Source organism: Carcharodon carcharias, chromosome 10 (assembly GCF_017639515.1).
Source record: "Carcharodon carcharias isolate sCarCar2 chromosome 10, sCarCar2.pri, whole genome shotgun sequence".
NCBI lineage: Eukaryota > Metazoa > Chordata > Chondrichthyes > Lamniformes > Lamnidae > Carcharodon > Carcharodon carcharias.
In genome coordinates, this window is record NC_054476.1 from 114,258,115 (window position 1) to 114,278,639 (window position 20,525).

At 38.7% G+C, this 20,525-nt stretch overlaps 1 protein-coding gene and 1 pseudogene across 2 annotated transcripts in view; one reads left to right on the top strand and one right to left on the bottom strand.

Annotated features, from left to right (window-relative positions):
- Positions 1-20,525, top strand: part of LOC121283486 (E3 ubiquitin-protein ligase rififylin-like) — a 90,990-nt gene that overhangs the window by 16,040 nt on the left and 54,425 nt on the right. The gene's annotated exons all lie outside the window — the stretch shown is intronic.
- Positions 16,849-16,974, bottom strand: LOC121283710 (annotated as a pseudogene).

The following is a 20,525-nucleotide window of genomic DNA, read 5'->3' on the forward strand; positions in this document are numbered from 1 at the left end:
AATCTTGAAAACCTCTATTTGACTCGTTAACATGCTTGGTTTCAGTGAGAAAAGGGTCATTTTTTTCCCAAACCTTTCTAATTGTAACTGTCATTCTTGCTTTCATTGTAATGAATCTGAACTGTAACTTTTCCATGGCTGTGATAGCCATCTTATACTGGGCTTGGTGACTTTTCTACATTTAATTTTGTTAACGTTTTGAGTACCTTCCCTATAAATATTTAGCTCCGAGTGGTTCATTCACATTCTTGCTGATGCACTCCCTTGTTGCATTTTCACTTTCAATTCTTATAATCACCTGAGGCACAATAGTATCAGACTCCAATCCTTTTTCATATTACGTTTTTCTCCTGATCTCCCTTTATCTACATGCTACTCTTTGGTAACATCGCCATTGACTGCAGGCTGTCACTGTGGTATCAAATTGTCAGTTCAGCATTTAAGTCTTGGCTTACTGTTGCAAAACTTAAATTGTATTGTTCAGCTCTTGCCAGCATTGTCATTAACTTGGTAAAATTTCTGCATTCTATTCGACAATGAGCTGAGCTTTGAATCACATATCAGCCCATGACCAAGGCTCATAGCTCCTCAAGACACTGTTCACCCTACTGTAGCCCCTCCAGAAATCCTTATCCATGCCGCCTTCACGTCATGAATTGATTAGGCAAATCTCCATTCTTCAAAATTTAACTAACCCAAAACTTTATGACAGGTGCCTTCTGCACAGAATTGCTTTTTAAATAGAACACAACGCAGGTCTGTGTAATGAATTTATACAATCAGCCACTCTAACTGAGTAATAAACTAGAGCTTTTATTACTTGTGTTATATAGTCAGTTTGATTTGAATGGCATTTATTTGAATTTGAGAGAACATTTAATAAGAAGCCTGATGAGATACATTGTTGAAGTGTTGAAATCTAGCCAACAGAGAAGTGCTAAGCAGTCATTGTATTAATTTTAATAGGGCAACTTTACTCGTGTCCTCTGTTAGTTTAACTTGCAACTCTTGTTTATATAATGTTGCGTAATGATCTTAATATGGATGTTTTAAGTAGAACCTCAAGTGCCTGAATTACAGCAACAAATGAGTAAGCTTGGATGTTCTGACAAAAATAAAGAAAATGCATTCCTATAGAGACTAATAAATAGGTGCACGACTACCAACTTTTGAAATGTGCAAGAAGCATATTGTGCTTAAGTAATATAAATGTCTGAATTTTGCAATCAGAAGTAAGCTGCCCACAAAGATCTCTGTGGGAATTTCCCCTTCCTCCACCTCAGTTTAAGACCGGTGCCAAATCAATTGCATTAACAGCAGTTGACAACCAATGAGGTTGAAGTATTTACACACAGCAAACCTAGAAGTTAAAGGTACTTAATTTAAATGAAAGTGAAGGATATTTTCAGATAACAAAATAAATTATGACAGCATTGAGATAGAAGATTTAAAGATAACCAAACTTTTAACTTTGTTTTAAAAGATATATGGAATTTTTAATCACTGGAGAAATTTGACACCACAAATATAAAACTAGCTTTTCAGTGAGTGTAGTTAGCAGTAATTTTGAAATAGCCCATTTAGTTACACATTCAACAAGGTGTCACTTTCTTGAAGGTTTTTACAGATAAACTAGCAATGTAAGAGTGAACATTCTTGTTAGTTCATGTTTGCAAAGGAGATAGCAATCCATGAGGACCTCTACAGTGCACCCTATGGAGGAACACAGTCATTGACAGCAACTTCTGGATGCCTTTGTTGTTTTGAGCATGTCCGAACTCCTGAAGTTGCTGTCAGTTTCAGTGCAGTAATGACAGCGAATGTTGACAGTTTCACCATCATTACCACAATGATTTAAAAAAAGGATATTTTATTAATACAGTGAATTAGGAGAGGGATTCCAATATCAATATTGAAGGCATGGGCTATTTATCTCAAAACGCACCATTTATACTGTACCTATGGCTTACAATTCTTGTCACTTGTTTCTGCTCTTCAAATTTGGCTGCTGTAACGACATGCAACCACAGTAATGCAACATTGTTAGCTGTGACCAGAAAAGTTGTGTAGTGTCAGCATTGTTTTCATTTATAAGTTATTTTTAGTTATAAAATTAATCAAATCGCTGCTTGTGTGGTAAGGTATAATCTGATCAAAGAGGAAACGTCAATAGAAAATACAAAGACAGCATTTTATTTCAAGTTCCATTGGCAATTTAGTGAATGTCTATTTTTTTCATTAAATGCCTGGAATGTTCATGTCTCTTAAAGATTAATAAATTTTACGCTTTTTTTTGGTAAAACTTTTCCGAACTTGGCTTGAATTGCAGATCTCCTTGATGCATATTTTAAATGAACTTCTTTCCTTAAAATATTGATTCTGGTGCATTTAGTCCCATTGTAAATACCTCCCTCCACCCTTCCTCAACCGTCACTATTTTCTGCTCTATGCTCCTGAAAATGCCAATGTTAACTTGTTCCAGGATGCCATCGAATTCTATTTTTCTTGCATTGGCAAGTTGTTTAAGGATATCAGCATACCAGACAATGAATCCACCTCCCACCCCCTTCAGCTGATATTCATCTGACCCTGCCTTCCCCTCTCCCATCGCCCAGCTAATGTTCATCTTTGGAAACTTTTTAATAGGATTACTGGTTGGCAGCCAACACTACCTATTGTATGGTTAGGTGAGGCATGCAGGAAGTACTGTCAGATTTCTTCTGTGCACATATGCTCTAGACTATTTTTGTTTCAAGTCCTTATTTTTCTACGTGCTTTTTTTCTTGAAGATTTTGCACCAGGAATGTAAGCATGTGCAATTATATAGTAGACTAGTCTGAATCAGTGTGCATGTTTCTAATTACATGTGACACATTAGAAATATTTGCCATATCATATAATGTTTTGTGATAACTACACATTTGATCAGCGATACATATTTCTATTTTTATATTGATACATTAGTTGTTCAATGATATCTGTGACATGTGAGCTATTTACTCAGGGTGACCAATTAGAACTGCAGCAAACCTAGCTTAATGTTCCCAAAATCATTAATGTTCAAATTGATCCAACATGTTAATTCCCAAATACATGCCATGCACCAAAACATTAAAGTTGATTGTTCTTATTAACCATCAATGACAAGTGTTTAAAGTCAACTTACATTTGAGCTACCTTCGATTCACAAAAAATAACAGGTTGAAAGACAAGTCCTGTCTTAAAAAATATTCTTGTAATAGTTGTGAGTAACTGTTCATTTACATTTGTATCATTAGCCTAAATTTTAACTGAGTTATCATCAAAACACATAATTTTGCTAACTTCCCTAGTGCTGAAAAAAGCAGTTAATGAAAATGTAGTTTTCCTTTTAATTTGCAAAGTTTCGGATGATTTGACTGTCATAGTATTTATTTTTAGTTTTACTTTGTGGTGGAATTAAATCAGGAATAGAGGCTGCAGTTTGTATCAGGAGAATGAGTTAGTTGACTTCTCCAGCAAAATATTAGAACACCAATTAAAACCCCATTTGATTTGGAAAATAAAGGAGATTCAAAGTAATGGCCGTACATGTTTGGCAGATTGCAAAGCTTTCCATAATCCAGTGTTTATTTTTTGGTGAAAATAAGAATATTTTTCTTTGGTAAGAATAATCAACTGTTAGTAAGAATGATCAACTGGCAGAGAGCGAACTTCAAGGAGCAAGAACAGAGCTGGGTCGGATAGACTGGAACCAAAGGTTGGCAGGGAAAACAGTAACTGTACAATGGGCTACCTTCAAAGAGGAGATAGTTTGGGCACAGTCAAGGTATGTTCCCTCAAAAGTGAAGGGTAGGACAAACAAATCCAGAGCTCCCTGGATGACAAAGGAGAGAGAAATTAAGTTAAAGAAGAAAAAGTGTGTTTACGACAGGTGTCAGATAGCAAATACAATTGAGAACCAAGCTGAATTCAGAAGGGATGTGAAAAAGCAAATACAAGAAGCAAAGAGGGATTATGAAAAAAGACTGGTAACTAACATAAAAGGAAATCCCAAAATATTCTATAAGGACATCAATAGTAAAAGGGTGGTAAGTGGAAGCTGATTAGGCACAAAAAAGGGGATTTACACAGAGGCAAGAGGCCTGTTAAATGAATACTTTGCATCCGTCTTTACCTACAAGGTAGATGCTGCCCAGGTCATGGTGACAGAGGAGGGAACTCAGTCACCAGAAGGGCTTGAAATTGATAAGAAGGTATTGGATAAGCTGTCAGTACTTAAAGTTGGTAAGGCACCGGGACCGAATGAGATGCACCCAAGAGTATTGAAGGAAGTGAGAGTGGAAATTGCAGAGGCACTGGCAATAATCTTTCAATATTCCCCTGATTCAGGGAAGGTGCCGGAGGACTGGAGAATTGCAAACATTACCCTCTTGTTCAAAAAAGGTTGTAAGGATCTGCCCTGCAATTACAGACCAGTCAGTTTAACTTCAGTGGTGGGGAAACTTCCAGAAACAGTTATTTGGGATAGAATTAATAGTCACATGGAAAATTTAGATTGATTCAGAAGAGCCAGCATGGATTTGTTAAAGGAAAATCATGTAACTAACTTGCTGGAGTTTTTTGAAGAGGTAACAGAGATGGTTGATGAGGGCAAGGCCATTGATGGGGTGTATATGGACTTCCAAAAGGCGTTCGATACAGTGCCACACAACAGATTTGTGAGGAAAGTTATAAGTCATGGAATAAAAGGGCCAGTAGCAATGTGGATACAAAATTGGCTGAAGGGTAGGAAACAGAGAGTAATGGTTAATGGATATATTTTGGGCTGGAAGAAGGTTTGTAGTGGAATTCCCCAGGGGTTGGTATTGGGACCCTTGTTTTTCCTGAAACATATAAATGATCTAGATCTTGGTGTGCAGGGGACAATTTTAAAGTTTGCAGATGGCACAAAACTTGGGAGAATTGTAAATTGTGAGGAGAACATCTAAAGGACATTGATGCATTGGTGGAGTGGGCAGATAGGTTGCAGATGAAGTTCAATGCGGAGAAGTGTGAGGTGATACACTTTGGTACAAAGCACATGGAGAGACAATATAAAATAAATGATACAATTCTAAGGAGTGTGTAGGAGCAGAGAGACCAGGTTGTGTGTGTATATATATAAGCCAATAAAGGTGCCAGGACAGGTAGAGAGAGCTGTTTCTAAGGCTTACAGTTTCCTAGGCTTCATTAAGAGGGGCATAGAGAATAAGAGCAGGGAGGTTATGATGAACTTGTATAAGACACTCGTTAGACCTCAGCTAAGGTATTGTGTACAGTCTTGGGTGTTACACTATAGGAAGGACGTGAATGCATTGGAGAGGGTGCAGAAGAGGTTTACAAGAATGGTTCCAGGGCCGAGACACTTCAGTTATGAGAAAAGATTGGAGAAGTTGGGACTTTTTTCCTTGGAGAGGAGAAGGCTAAGAGGAGACTTGATAGTAGTTTTCAAAATCATGAGGGGCCTGGACAGAGTACGTAGGGAGAAACTGTTCCTGCTGGTAAACTGATGGAGAACCGGAGGGCACAGTTTTAAAGTGTTTTGCAAAAGAAGCAAATGTGAGGTGAGAAAGAACTTTTTCACACAGCGAGTAGTTAAGGTTTGGAATTCCCTGCCTGGAAGTGTGTTGGGGCATGTTCAATTGAGGCATTCAAGAGGGCTTTGTTTCTATTTAAATAATCATCCAATGTGTAGTGTTTTGGGGAAAAGGCAGGAGATTGGCACTAAGTCAAAATCCTCAGAGAACTGGTGCAGACACAATGGGCTGAATGGCCTCCTACACCTTAACAATTCTGTGATGCTGTGAAAATGGAATAACCTCTACTATTGTGAATACACTAGTGAGCACACTATATAGCACTTCCGTTTTTACTGAATTTGGGCTTCACCTAATTTTCCTTTGGTCAAGTGATTACCTGAATAATGGTACTAAATCAAGATGCTTGATAGATTGTATGCTTTCTTCCCATAGAAGTATGCCCTACATGTCTAAGTCTAGAGAGTGAAGGGTGCGAGTTAGCAAAGCTAAGGTCTAAGCCAACTGCATATGGTGGTGCTTCTGGAATTTAATTGGCTAAAATGTAACCCCACTTTTTTTTAAAAAAAGGGAGGGAGAAAACAGCGAAGTGCAGAACGGTTACCCTAACATCAGTAGTAGGGAATATGCTAGAGTCTATTATGAAGGATGTGGTGACAGGACACCTAGAAAATATCCACAGAATTTGACAAAGTCAATATGGATTTATGAAAGGGAAATCATCTTTGACAAACCTATTGGAGTTTTTTGAGAACTTAACTAGCAGAATAGATGAGGGTGAACCAGTCGATGTGGTGTATTTGGATTTTCAGAAAGCTTTTGATAAAGTCAAAGTAAAGTATGAGAGGTTAGTGTGTAAAATTAAAGCACGTGTGATTGGGGATAATTTATTGGTATGGATTGAGAATTGGCTAGCAGACAGGAAACAGAGTGTAGGAATAAATGGGTCTTTTTTGGAATGGCAGGTGGTGACTAATGGGGTACTGCAGGGATCAGTGCTTGGCCCCCAGCTATTCACAATATATATCAATGATTTGGATGAGGGAACCAAATGTAATATTTCCGAGTTCGCTGATGACACAAAACTTAGTGGGAATGTGAGCGATGAAGATGGTGTTAAGAGGCTTCAGTACGGTGTTAAGATAGAGGATCAGCCATGATCATATTGAATGGCTGAGCAGGCTGGAAGGGCCGAATGACCTACTGCTCCTATTTTCTTTGTTTCTAACTACACAGCTTATCACTACAAAATACCCAGAACAGTTCTTTAGCGTGATATGAATAGGCCCTGAGATCAAAACAGTATTATCTATACTACTACTTTAAATTTGAGGTGTACTGTCTTTGTGGAAAAGTGTTTAGCTGAAGGAGCACAATTATGACATCATTTGGATCACTGTCATATTACTTTTAGATAATGGTACCAGCTTTCCTAGGGCTTGACTCATGGTCCAACACCATTTCCAGAAGATTTGATTGCCAGGTTTTTCTGCACCTCAGTCTAAGCTACGAATCCAAAAGGGGTTGGAATATGAAACATACTTTTGTTCCATCCACCTTGATTTCATTCTCATTTACACTCATTTGGGAGTAGGAATTGCATCCAATATTATTGTGACTGTTAAAACATGACCCAGTTTTTCAACTAAAATGATCTTTTTTATATAATGACTTTCACAATACTGGTATACAATGTGACAAAGAAGATCAAATTTCAATTTCATTAAAACAGGCAGGCAAGAGCTTTAAAAACAAAAACAGAATTACCTGGAAAAACTCAGCAGATCTGGTAGCATTGGCGGAGAAGAAAAGAATTGATGTTTCGAGTCCTCATGACCCTTCGACAGAACTTGAGTTCGAGTCCAAGAAAGAGTTGAAATATAAGCTGGTTTAAGGTGTGTTGTGTGTGTGTGTGTGTGTGTGTGTGTGTGTGTGTGTGTGTGTGTGTGTGTGTGTGTGGAGAGAGAGAGAAGTGAAGGGGGTTGGTGTGGTTGTAGGGACAAACAAGCAGTGATAGAAGCAGATCATCAAAAGATGTCAACAACAGTAGAACAAAAGAACACATAGGTGTTAAAGTTGGTGATATTATCTAAACGAATGTGCTAATTAAGAATGGATGGTAGGGCAATCAAGGTATAGCTCTAGTGGGGGTGGGGAGAGCATAAAAGATTTTAAAATATTTAAAAATAATGGAAATAGGTGGGAAAAGAAAAATCTATATAATTTATTGGAAAAAAAAGGAAGGGGGAAACAGAAAGGGGGTGGGGATGGGGGAGGGAGCTCAAGACCTAAAGATGTTGAATTCAATATTCAGTCCGGAAGGCTGTAAAGTGCCTAGTCGGAAGATGAGGTGTTGTTCCTCCAGTTTGTGTTGGGCTTCACTGGAACAATGCAGCAAGCCAAGGACAGACATGTGGGCAAGAGAGCAGGGTGGAGTGTTAAAATGGCAAGCGACAGGGAGGTTTGGGTCATTCTTGCGGACAGACCGCAGGTGTTCTGCAAAGCGGTCGCCCAGTTTACATTTGGTCTCTTCAATGTAGAGGAGACCACATTGGGAGCAACGAATGCGGTAGACTAAGTTGGGGGAAATGCAAGTGAAATGCTGCTTCACTTGAAAGGAGTGTTTGTGCCCTTGGACGGTGAGGAGAGAGGAAGTGAAGGGGCAAGTGTTGCATCTTTTGCGTGGGCATGGGGTGGTGCCGTAGGGGGTGATGGAGGAGTGGACCAGGGTGTCCCGGAGGGAGTGATCCCTACGGAATGCCGATAGGGGGGTGAAGGGAAGATGTGTTTGGTGGTGGCATCATGCTGGAGTTGGCGGAAATGGCGGAGGATGATCCTTTGAATGCGGAGGCTGGTGGGGTGATAAGTGAGGACAAGGGGGACCCTATCATGTTTCTGGGAGGGAGGAGAAGGCGTGAGGGCGGATGCAAGGGAGATGGGCCAGACACGGCTGAGGGCCCTGTCAAGAGCTTTTAGTTAATTATAAAAACAAAAAAAACTGCGGATGCTGGAAATCCAAAACAAAAACAGAATTACCTGGAAAAACTCAGCAGGTCTGGCAGCATCGGCGGAGAAGAAAAGAGTTGACGTTTCGAGTCCTCATGACCCTTCGACAGAACTTGAGTTCGAGTCCAAGCAAGAGTTGAAATATAAGCTGGTTTAAAGTGTGTGGGGGGGCCAGAGAGAGAGAGAGAGAGAAGTGGAGGGGGTTGGTGTGGTTGTAGGGACAAACAAACAGTGATAGAAGCAGATCATCAAAAGATTGTTGTTGGTGACATCTTTTGATGATCTGCTTCTATCACTGCTTGTTTGTCCCTACAACCACACCAACCCCCTCCACTTCTCTCTCCCTCTCTCTCTCTCTCTCTCTCTCTCTCTGCCCCCCCCCCCACCCACACACACACACACACACACACACACCTTAAACCAGCTTATATTTCAACTCTTTCTTGGACTCGAACTCAAGTTCTGTCGAAGGGTCATGAGGACTCGAAACGTCAACTCTTTTCTTCTCCGCCGATGCTGCCAGACCCTGCTGAGTTTTTCCAAGTAATTCTGTTTTAGCTTTAGTTAATTGTTCGATTTCATAATTACAGGAAACGGCAAAAAGATTTTTTCAGTGACAAGTTTATAAAAACTGCATTGTAACACACCCTGTATTATCTAACATTCATCACTTGGTGTCTACCAAGTATACAAATAATCAATTTTTCTTAGTCCTCTAACGCTGTTGTGGTGCAGGTTCCCTGTTCCGTGGCAGCCAGTTTACATACAACAAGATCCCACAACCAAGAAACCGATAAATGACCAGATGCTTCTGTTTTCATTGATTTTTGGATGAGGGATAAATGGATATGAGGGAGAACTCCCCCCATGCTCTTCTTCAAAATAGTGGCTGTCGGGTCATTGACACCACCAGAGAGGGCAGATGAGACCGGGGTCTCATTGGAAGAATGGCAGCCCTGACAGTGCAGCACTGTCTTAGCGCTGCGCTGCATTACTGTGTGATTAGTGTTTGTGAAGTGGAGTAGTGTTGAATCATATTGGAGGAGGATTTCTTAGATGTCATCAACACTGTAAAATCAGTGGGAAGGTTTCCTCTAACTGTAACTTCTGTCAAAACCAGAAATGTGGAATGTGCTCATAATTTCACTAAAAATAGCAAACAAATGACATCTTGGTCCACTGTTGCCATCGTGAGCATTCAAAACCTTTGCCCCATCGTGATCTAAGAGAACTGAGTCCCATTGAAAGGGCATGGAGGGAGTCACAGGTCAGGAGGTTGCACACTGGCCATTTTCTGACCACGCGCCCACTCTGTGTGACTCACTGTCCTCTGGGGTACAGTTTTTGAGTCAGTGACTGCCCTGCGGATTAATGATATAAAATGCTACAGACTTCCTTTTGAGAAGTACCTCAGATCCAAGAATCTCCACAATAAATTCTCCATCAAGAGCAGCTTTCTGATTCTATTCTGTGTGGCTTTTTATGTATTACATTGAAATTATTGCTTAGAAACAGACAATTTGGACCAACTGGTCTATGCTATCTGTGCTCCACACGAGCCTCCTCCTCCCTACATTCTCTAACCCTTTCAGCATCACTTTCAATTCCTTTCTCCCTCTTGTGTTTATTAAATTTCCCCATAAAGACGTCTACACTGTTTGCCTCATAACTTCAGGTAGCAAGTTGCACGCTCTCACCACTCTGAGTAAAGGCATTTCTCCTGACTTTCTTATTGCATATATTGCTGTCTTTTTTTCAAAAATATACTTTATTCATAAAATTTATAGAAGTACATTGTGTGAGTATTCAAAATTGACAATACATAAGGTGCAAACCATATCAGTCTCTTCCATTACTGTATGTTACTCAATTAAAGTTAATATTTACAATGTTCATTACATGTTGAACTTACAGCTCGAGGAGTTCTACACAGTTTCCAGTTCCTCGGTGTACTTTGGCTGAAAGGCCTTAGACATTGGCCTTTCCCCATTGCACCTTTGTTTGAGTCCCACCACAGCAGCTGGTGGAATTTAAATTCAATTAATAAATCTAGAATATAAGACTAGTCTCAGTAATGGTGACCATGACAACTATCATTGATTGTTTTTGAAACATATTAGATTCTGGGGCTTGACAGGATAGATACTGAGAGGTTATTTCCCTTTCTGAGTTAATTCAGTTAATTTCATATATTTTTCCATGATGTCCTGGCATGAATGTTACATGCACATGACATTTGAATTGACATTTCTGAGAGTCCAGGACCATAGGGCATAATCTTAGAGTGAGGGGTCATCCATTTAAGACAGATGAGGAGGAATTTCTTCTGAGGGTCGTGAATCTGTGGAATTCTTTATTGCAGAGGGCTGTAGAGGCTGGGTCGTTATGCATATTCCAGGCTGAGATAGACGGATTTTTAATCAGTAAGGGAATCAAGAGTTATAGGGAAAAGGCTAGAAAGTGGAATTGAGGATTATCAGATCAGCCAAGATCTCATTGAACGCGGAGCAGATTCGATGGGCCAAGTGGCCTACTTCTGCTCCTATGTCTTATGGTCTTATGCTGATAGAATGCCCTTTGGAACTATAACATCAATTGTATAATCAAACTTTCCTTCATATGATATCCTGTTAAATGAACAAGTTTAAAAAAGGACATCGTGCATGAGTTACTCCAATGATTAATGAGTTGGGAATCATTATACTTCATCATTCAAACCGATTTCTTTATCTCAGATTTTATAAAGATCAGCATCACCACCTCTAAAATTTCTCATTTCAATTGTCAGCTTGTGCATGTAACATTCATTCCAGGACATCATGGAAAAATATATGAAATTAACTAAGTTTTAATCATATCCCAATGTAATCATCTGAATGAAAATGCTTCAAAAGAGAAATAAACAGGAACACAGGAACATTTGGGAACTCACTTTCATTTGTACCTGATCTTGATAACGGTTGTTATGTGCTAGGACACCAACCAGTGTTACCATGGTTCTTGCTAGCCTTGTATCCTGCCAGTCCTTTATGCCATTCTTTTTCTCATTGTTTTCTTATCAGATTGTTTCAACAGCTTTCTAATGAATTATCTTAATTGCATTGAAGTTCATTTTTAAATACCTCATATTGGTGTTCACCTTTGATGAAAACTAGAATATACTGTAATTGAATTGTCACAAAGAGTATTGCTTCATTCTGCACAATACTATCTCACATATATATTCTCTCAAATGAGAAAACGATCGTAATGTTCTTTACTCCGACACTCATATCAGGTAAATTTTAAACTTAACCACTAAAATCTTTCCAGGATTGAAAAAAATACTCATTAACACAAGCTGTTCAGTATGTTTTATATATATTACAAATTGGGTGCATCTTGACATATCACAATTTGACTCTAAGGCAAATATCTTTTTGTTGTGCAGGATATGGAAATGGAATTAATATGTCCTTTTAATCAGTGAAGTACAAGTTTAGGAGTGCAGCCAGAAATTATATTGACTCTAGAAAAACTCTGAAATCAGCTGTGCTTCTTACATTTGAGCAAGTTATTATTCAAGGAAGATTTTGAATTCAGGAAATTGACCTGTTAACCATAGAAGATGGTACTTTTATTTGAAGTGTACCATGACTTTTGGTTTTAGGGACTTCTAGCCAGATTCTACTGATATCATCAATACTCATATTTTCAGTGACTTCCTGGAAATTAAACAAATTTATATGAACTAACTTCTAATAATTTTGCTCATTAAATGTACAGAACCATATAACCCATAATGAAACTACTTCTCTTCTTCATCGCCTCCAATGTGCCAGCTCAGCCTTCGGTCGCCTGAGGAAAAGTGTATTTGTGAACTAGGATATCAAACCTGAGATTGAGGTCATGGTTTACCAGGCAGCATTGATCCCTGCTCTCCTATATGCTTTGAAGACTTGGACTACAGGCACCCAAAAGCACTGGAGAAGGGCCAGCAGCAGTGCCTTCTAAAGACCCTCCAGATCCAGTGGCAAGAAAGGCAGTCCAATGGAAGCATCCTCTCCCAAGCTAATTTGCACAGAATCGAGGCACTAACCACTCAAAACCAACTCCGCTAGGTGGGGTATGTAGTTTGTATATCTGACAGCACCTGCAGAGAGAAACACAGTTAACTCTGTTCTGTTGAAGAGTCATACGGACTCGAAATGTTAACTCTGTTCCTCTCCGCAGATGCTGTCAAACCTGCTGAGTTTTTCCAGGTATTTTTATTTTTGTTTTGGATTTCCAGCATCCACAGTTTTTTGCTTTAATGTAGTTTGTATGTCTGACACCAGATCCCCAAAGCAACTGTTCTACTTGGAACTCAGTCTTGGCAGGAGACTCTCAGGAGACCAGCAGAAATTCTTTAGGGATGGCCCCAAAGTATCCTTGAAGAGATCAGATGTCCCTGATAACTCATGGGAGTCCCTGGCTTGTGACCAACTAAAATGGAGAAGGCCCATCTGAGCCTATTTTGGCTATTGACTTCCTCAATTGATGGTTTGCATTGGATGGTCATGTTGAGCATTGTGTCTAGGAATCCTAGGTCTCTTTCAGCTTCACTCACAGCTATTTGATCAACATTGATCATGTATTTCATCCCTTTTCCAATTTTTCTGCTACTTGCCCAAAAAATGGCCTGCTCATTGGTCATGCACATGCACTGGATGATCATGTTGAGTGTCGAATCTAGGAGTCTTAGTTCTCTTTCAACTTCACTCACAGCTATTTGATCAGCATTCATCCAATATTGTTTTAGTTATGCAGTTGCTGCTATGGAATTTTAATTGTCTTAATTATGTTTGAATGTGATTTAATTGAACATTACAGATGAGGAAGGACCTAGAATCAATGCCTGGTATGTACTGAGTTAGCTGATCTCAGCCATGGTAGCAGGAGGAGTGTTGTAACTGATCAACAGCATCTGAAATGAGAAAGGGAATATAGGCTGTAATTTATATGTAAACCCAATTCTGCATGCGCAGATGATCAGCTTCTGCAACTACCTGGATTCTAGTTCTTTCCTCTTCTGTTAAGATTCTATCCTGAGATTTTCTATACATAAATATCAATTTAATAAACAATGTCTTTCAAATTGTTGCTGAAAATGCCCAGCTTAAGTCCATCACGTTTTATATGAAACAAAAACAGAATTACCTGGAAAAACTCAGCAGGTCTGGCAGCATCGGCGGAGAAGAAAAGAGTTGACGTTTCGAGTCCTCATGACCCTTCGACAGAACATTTTATATGAATTGAGTATATCAATGATTTGGGATTTTGAAACCCAGTGCAAATGGTTAAATTTTCAGATAATCCCAAACTAGTAGAAGACAGCTGAGGAATGAAAAATAGCAAAACAAAATCTTCAGACAAATGCAGAGTGCTGCAGGTGTGGGGGAAAAGATGGAAAACAATACTTGATGAATGCTGATCAAATAGCTGCGAGTGAAGTTGAAAGAGACCTAGGACTCCTAGATTGAACACTCGACATGATCATCCAATGCAAACCAGCAATTAAGGAAGTCAGTAGTCAAAATAGTGAAATACAAATCCGAGGTAAACAAACTACAGTGCTCTGGTCAGACAAGTTGGTCACTGAGCAAATAAGGCAGTCGTTCAAGCACTAGAGGCCATATAGAAAGAGCCACGTGACTGATTCCTGGTGTCAGGGTCTGAGTTATGAGGAAAGACAATAGGGACTTTGGATGTTCAACCTGGTAAGAATGTATGAGGGGGTGGTCTTTTAAATGACATAAGATAATATCAAAAAGGATAATTTGGAATACTACTTTAAACAGTGTTCATCTGATAACACACATTCAAACTAGTAGACTGTAACTTTAGGATTGGTATTAAGTAGTTCTTTGAACAGTAGTTAACTCTTGGAGTGGATTTCTACATAGATTGGTGGAGAGAGAAGCTCTGGAATAATTTAAGAAACAACTCTGCTACAGGGAGGGCAATGCAAGGTTGTTCTGAATGGATGAATTAAGATGGGCAGAATTGCCTTCCTCCTCCAAATGCCTATTCGTTGATTGCTTACTTGGCCCAATCAAAATAAGACTCTGGCAGACCATAATGCCCTACAACTATATTTTTTCTGAAATACAATTAATACAGGAATTGCTTATTCTTGTGTGGGTAAAAGTGTTGCAGATAGGATTACATACATTCAGAAAACAGATGAATGATTCAGTTTAAGGTGCTACTTGAGGCTATTTTTACTAATCTGCAGAGATGTGTGAGTGAAATATTTATGCTTCAACATGAGATTTAGAGGGGGAAATCAACATTTTATCAAAACATTCTTCCTTCCAGCTATTCTGAATGAAGGGTGTAACATAAAATTCATCCATATGTTTTACAGTTGAAGACTTGGCTATTGAGTAATTCTTTGTCTGAATTCATTCTTTAGAAGGCACCTATCAGCTTTGAGGTCAGATGTGTTCTGACATTGACTTTTCCAAAGGTCTGGTTGGGTAGCTTAATTCTGAAACATTGTTAATTTTAAAGTTAATGTTTGCCAGTTTTGGACTGGATGATGAACTCATGGCAACAGTTTGCAAAGGAAAGTCTACCATCACCAGATTCTACAACCAAACGTGGCTTATGGAAATATAAGCCTTGGAATGAAATATAAATTTTTTAAATGTTCAGGATTCACTTTGTGAATGTATATAACCTTGCTGCAACCTGAACTCCCCCTTTTCTTTAAGATGTTCCTGGCTTAACATCATGGAACCCAACAAGGCACATAGGAAGCCTGCGCCCAGCCTGCCATCATTCTCATCTATCTCAGGCTCTGAGATATAGAAAGGTATTCAGACTTGACTTTATACTCTCTCCCCTCTGACCTGGAGTGCCATGGCCTCGGGAACTGATTAGGCAGAAACTATCACTTAGTACACTGTAAAATAAAACCCCAGTTACCTCTTATTTAACGAGGCATACTTTTTTCAAAGGTTCTTCCAGTGGGAACATTAGTGGAAAAGTGGATGTTTATGTCAATTCAGTGAGTAATTGGTTGCCATCTGCAAGGACTTTCGATGGTGCAACCTCGAGCGGGGAATCACCAAAGCAGTATTTGGATTTAACTGGGGATATGTGAACAGCAGACGTTTCTGTCAGCTTCACATGTAATGAACGCTGACAGTTTCTTCATCATTGCAACTGCGAAGTCCAGCAATAGAATTCACAACACAAACAGGCAATTAAATCTAACTGATCTGTGTCATACTCCACTTCTTCCACCTTACTTTATCTAATTCTATCTGAACACCCTTCAGTTTCTTTCTCCTTCACGTACGAATCTAGCTTCCCCTTAAATGCATCGGCTATTTACCTCACCTTTTCTGGGATAGCAAGCTCTTCATTGTTTTTTTCCCTCCATGTAGTCATTTTGAGTATTTTCTCTTTGTCCTGGTTAATTGTGTAAAGTGACCTCTTGTATAAAGCTTCCGTGCATGATTAAAAAGCTGCTATGATATGGCTTATCTATCATTCATTGTCTTACGAATATTCAATTAAACTTTATTAGCACTGAGATGGAGATTGTGTTTAGTCATTCTGATTCTCATCCCAGGGTTTTGCTAACCTTGAGATGCAGAAGTTTCTGTAATTTAAGTGCTAATGCTGCAAGTTGAATCTATTTAAATAGCATAAGACTTATCCAGTTATTTGTGAACTGGTTTCAATTATAAATTTTCCAAAGAGTTTGGTTTACCTACTGAAGCAAAAATATTCTAATCATGAAATTTTTAAGACCTCTCTAGGAGCACTTAAACTAAGATTGCACTGAGGGTGAAAATGTAGTTTTGGAGTACTTGCCATCTACCTGTGCTATTGTTCAGTTTGTGTATTAGGGCAATCTAAAATTCATCAGCCTGATGCATCAACACTCTTTTATTTAAAATGGAAAATGAATTTTATTTGGCTTTTGTGGAAATTGTATGGGAAACATAATTTACAGTTATGTTAAGTTCAAGTTTCTACAGTTAAAGCTTTTTTTTGTGTACTAACATGAGAGTAATAAATGATGAATTGTTGTAGATTTAGAATTGCAGTGTAAAGTGAATTTTGATAATATATTTGAGATGCCACACTTTGCTAAACAAGCAATATACTCTTGTAGTCTCAGGTTTTGCAATGTTCACCTGATTTCAGTTATAAGAAGTATGACTCTTGGGTGTGTTTCAGCTTTGACATCTTGGTCTCCCTGATTTGTTTGTTGACTAGCAAAATTTTGTTTGGGATTTTTTTTTTATGGAGCGCCGAGACAAACGATCACCAGCAGCTCCAAGAAACAAAAATTGCGCTTCTGAAATCTCTTGATATCGATTCCATACGGATAAAGCGCAAGCGCCTCGTCCATGTGCCATTCAGATTTTTACCCAATGCATACCTTCGGGTTGCTGATGCACAGACATCATTGGTATGGGATTCTTGTTCCATTGTGATTGCCCAGAGCAATAATCCAGTCATGATTTAAGATTGTATCTTATTTGCTCCTAGATCATTGTTAATTAACTGCAGACTTGAATTTAAATGGCACACAGAGGGATTCTGATCCATTGTAAACATAATTGAATAGGTAGTACATGAGAAACTATGAAAAGCTTTATGCTCTGTAGGCAATATCTCACTCAAAAAATGAAGCTAGCATTATTCAGTGGCTCAAGTTGACTTCAATGTTATGAAAGCCTTCTGAATTGTAACTGTTGTGACTTCTTTTCTCCTTTCATTCTGTTGCTCCTCCCCATATTCTAATTTACAAAAAAAATCATCTAAGTTGGATACGTTTAATATTCAAGTGTCTGTGTGTAAGGTGAGTTTTTAAACAAAAGGTTGTGAATATGATTCTTAAAACTCCACATGGAATGAATGTGCAGTTAGTGTACCTGCAATCATAAGCTAATTAGACCAGTATGGAGGAGTGGAAGGTGAAAAAGTTCCAGTTATCTAGCACTTTGTGAAATTTGAGTGTAAATTTGTTGCTTCCTAGGTGTCAAAATGTGAAACTATAATAATTTTTTTCCACTGCCTCATGGGGCTCACATATGATGGGATTTCAAGGTTTCTCTAATTCTTTTCCTGTGCTGCTGTTTACATTTTCGGAGAGGAAATATTTGCATGCGCTTCTGAAATTTCAACACTAAGAAGTGCTATCTCTCAAGGATTAGGAAGAATTGGAGGGCATATACAGAAATGGAAAGAAAGGAAACATCAAATGAGAAAGTATAGGATCATGCAAGGGCGGTTAATACAGCCCGTTTTTTGGGAATAAATACAGGCTTTAAATATCAGAGAGCTTTTAACGTGCAATGCCTTTTCCCTTCTTGTGCCTTCTTCCCTCCTGTTCTGAAAGCAGTTCGGTTATAGTTCAGGGGCAACAGCAGTTTACAGGAAACTCGCCCAAGTGGCCTACCTTTTTAAATTATAAAAGCAATGATCATCAAGATATTCAGATGTGAGAACATCACAACTGAGCCTGATGATGGTTGGGATATACCTCCATGAGCTGTACAAAATATTAAATGATAAGCATACATTGTTGGTAACTTCTTAGGCATTTACCTAAAAGTTAAATCAGGAAAGTTGGATCGGAGGATTCAAATTTAACAAACGAGAAATTGTTTTTGCTTGAAAGTGCTTTATATATAAAGAGCACTGAAGAACAACAAAAAACATAGTAACAGCTGCAAAAGGGAATGTGAAAAGACACTTGCAAGCATTATCAAGATTAACACAGTTTTTACAATTATGTTAGAGGAAGAGTAATCAATGATGGGCCCTTAAAAGAAATGTGTGGATAGTGTTGCAAATAACAATAAGGAGATGACCGACTTTTTGAATTATCACTTCCTATCAGCATTTGTAGTGACTTTTAGTCCTTGATTCATTATTTTGGTATATATTATCCTATCCTCTATTAAAGTAAAATAGTGGCCATAAAGATGGACAGATCCCCAAGATCTGGTGGTTTCCATCCTGTTATACTCCAAAAAGCCAGTTGGTAAAGGATAGAACTGGAACCTAACTTTACATACTTTTAAATGCATTTATTTACAGAGTTATTCATTACAAGTATGTACCTCCTAACCCAACAAACACTGTTTGTCTTTATATAGGGCAAGTGAATCCCTAGTTAATGCCTAACACCTGCACACAATATACAGTTAAAAGATTCCCTTCTCTTTAAATAAAAAAAATTATATGTGCAAACAAAATTTCGAAACAAATTAAATCAAACATCTCCTATATTCGGTCCAAAGCATCGCATTGTGAGTCAAAGAGCAAATTTTATTAACCGCTAAACCCGAGAAAATAATAAAAACGTGATGTCAAGCATTCAGCCCCACACACACATGCACAGGCAGGTATCAGAAATAAAGGGAGTCAGAGTGCAATTAAAAAAAAGTAAAAGAATAAATGGTTAAGTGTCCTTTGATTGTACTTGAGGCTTAGATTTTAAATGCTGCGGTTGATTTAGATTAGCTGGTTTTTTGGATGCAGTCAGATGGAGACATTTTGCAATTATTATGAGATCTCAGTTCACTGGTAGGTTTCTGATCGAGTTGGCTTCTCGAACCGGACGACACACTTATTCCAAAATAGAGAGAGGGTAAGAGAGCAGCCTTTAACCTGTTTCCTCTGCTGAAGACTTTATTGAGACCACCTGTGTCACTTGCAATCTTGCTCAAGTGATTGGGCAGCCTTGCCTTGAAGTACTTCACCCATTGTGTGTTTCCAAAAGGTTTTTGGTGGGTCTGACCAAGGCAGTCATTGTTTCAATATCCAGTACTTGTATTTTTAATGTCCCTTCCTGAGATAGTTATGAGATTCAATAGGTGCCTGGATTATAGGAAATGTCTCCCTCTTCACACTCCCCTGAGGATGATTTGTTTGTTTCTCACCTTCACCTTGGAATGTGGCCTTGCATTTTAAGCAGCTTACTCTGCCTCAGTTCAAATTGCAAAATTTCCAGTCAGTTGAAAGTTGAAAAATCATATTTTCAAAAACAAAGGAGCATTCATTGGACAGCATCCCATTGAACAGGATCTCACTTAAGATAATTGATAAGCAGAATCACATATCCACTGCCTCCACAAGAGTCAGTGTTTCAGCAACCAAAATACTTTTAAGAACCCTTTTTTTTGCGTCCCAAGTTAAAGGACAAGGTTCCCAGAGAACCAGTAGTCTGTCCATATGAGCCACCTTAGCAGAATCCAACAGTTTAAACACTTGTACTGATGTATGGATTCCTAAATCTGTTAAAGCCCATGATATAATGGGGAAACTATGGTGCAATGGGGCTGTTGCTGGACTAGTACCCCAAATGCTGAGGCTAATGCTCTGGGGACATGGGTTGAAATCCTGCCATGGCAGCTGGTGGAATTTGAATTCAATTAATAAACCTGGAATTGAAAGTTAGTTTCATGGTGAATGACTATCATAAATTGTTGAAAAAACCTATCTGGGTTACTAATGTCATTTTTGACTCCAGACCCCACAGCAAAGTGGTTGACTTTTAACTGCATTCAGTGAAGACATGATGAGCCAAATGGCCTCCTCCTACTCTAACAATTCTGTGATTCTGTGGAATGGCCTAGCAAGCCACTCAGTTCAGAGGAAATTTAGGATAGGCAACAAATGCTGGCCATGCTGGTGACACCCACATCCCATGAAAAAGTAAAGGGAAAAACAAAATCTATGGGCTTTTGAAATTTGTTAAAGTCTGACCATGCCTCACGTGGATTTAACAGATCATCATTCTTGTAAATTTCATCCAAGAACTCCAAACTTTCAACTATCCAACTGAAGGGCATACACCTCAAAAAATATTTTACTTATGACTTTACTACTTGTAGGAAGTGACAAACCCAAAGCCATATCTTGTTTCCTCTTTTAGTAGGGACATGACCTGCATTCATATATTCACTT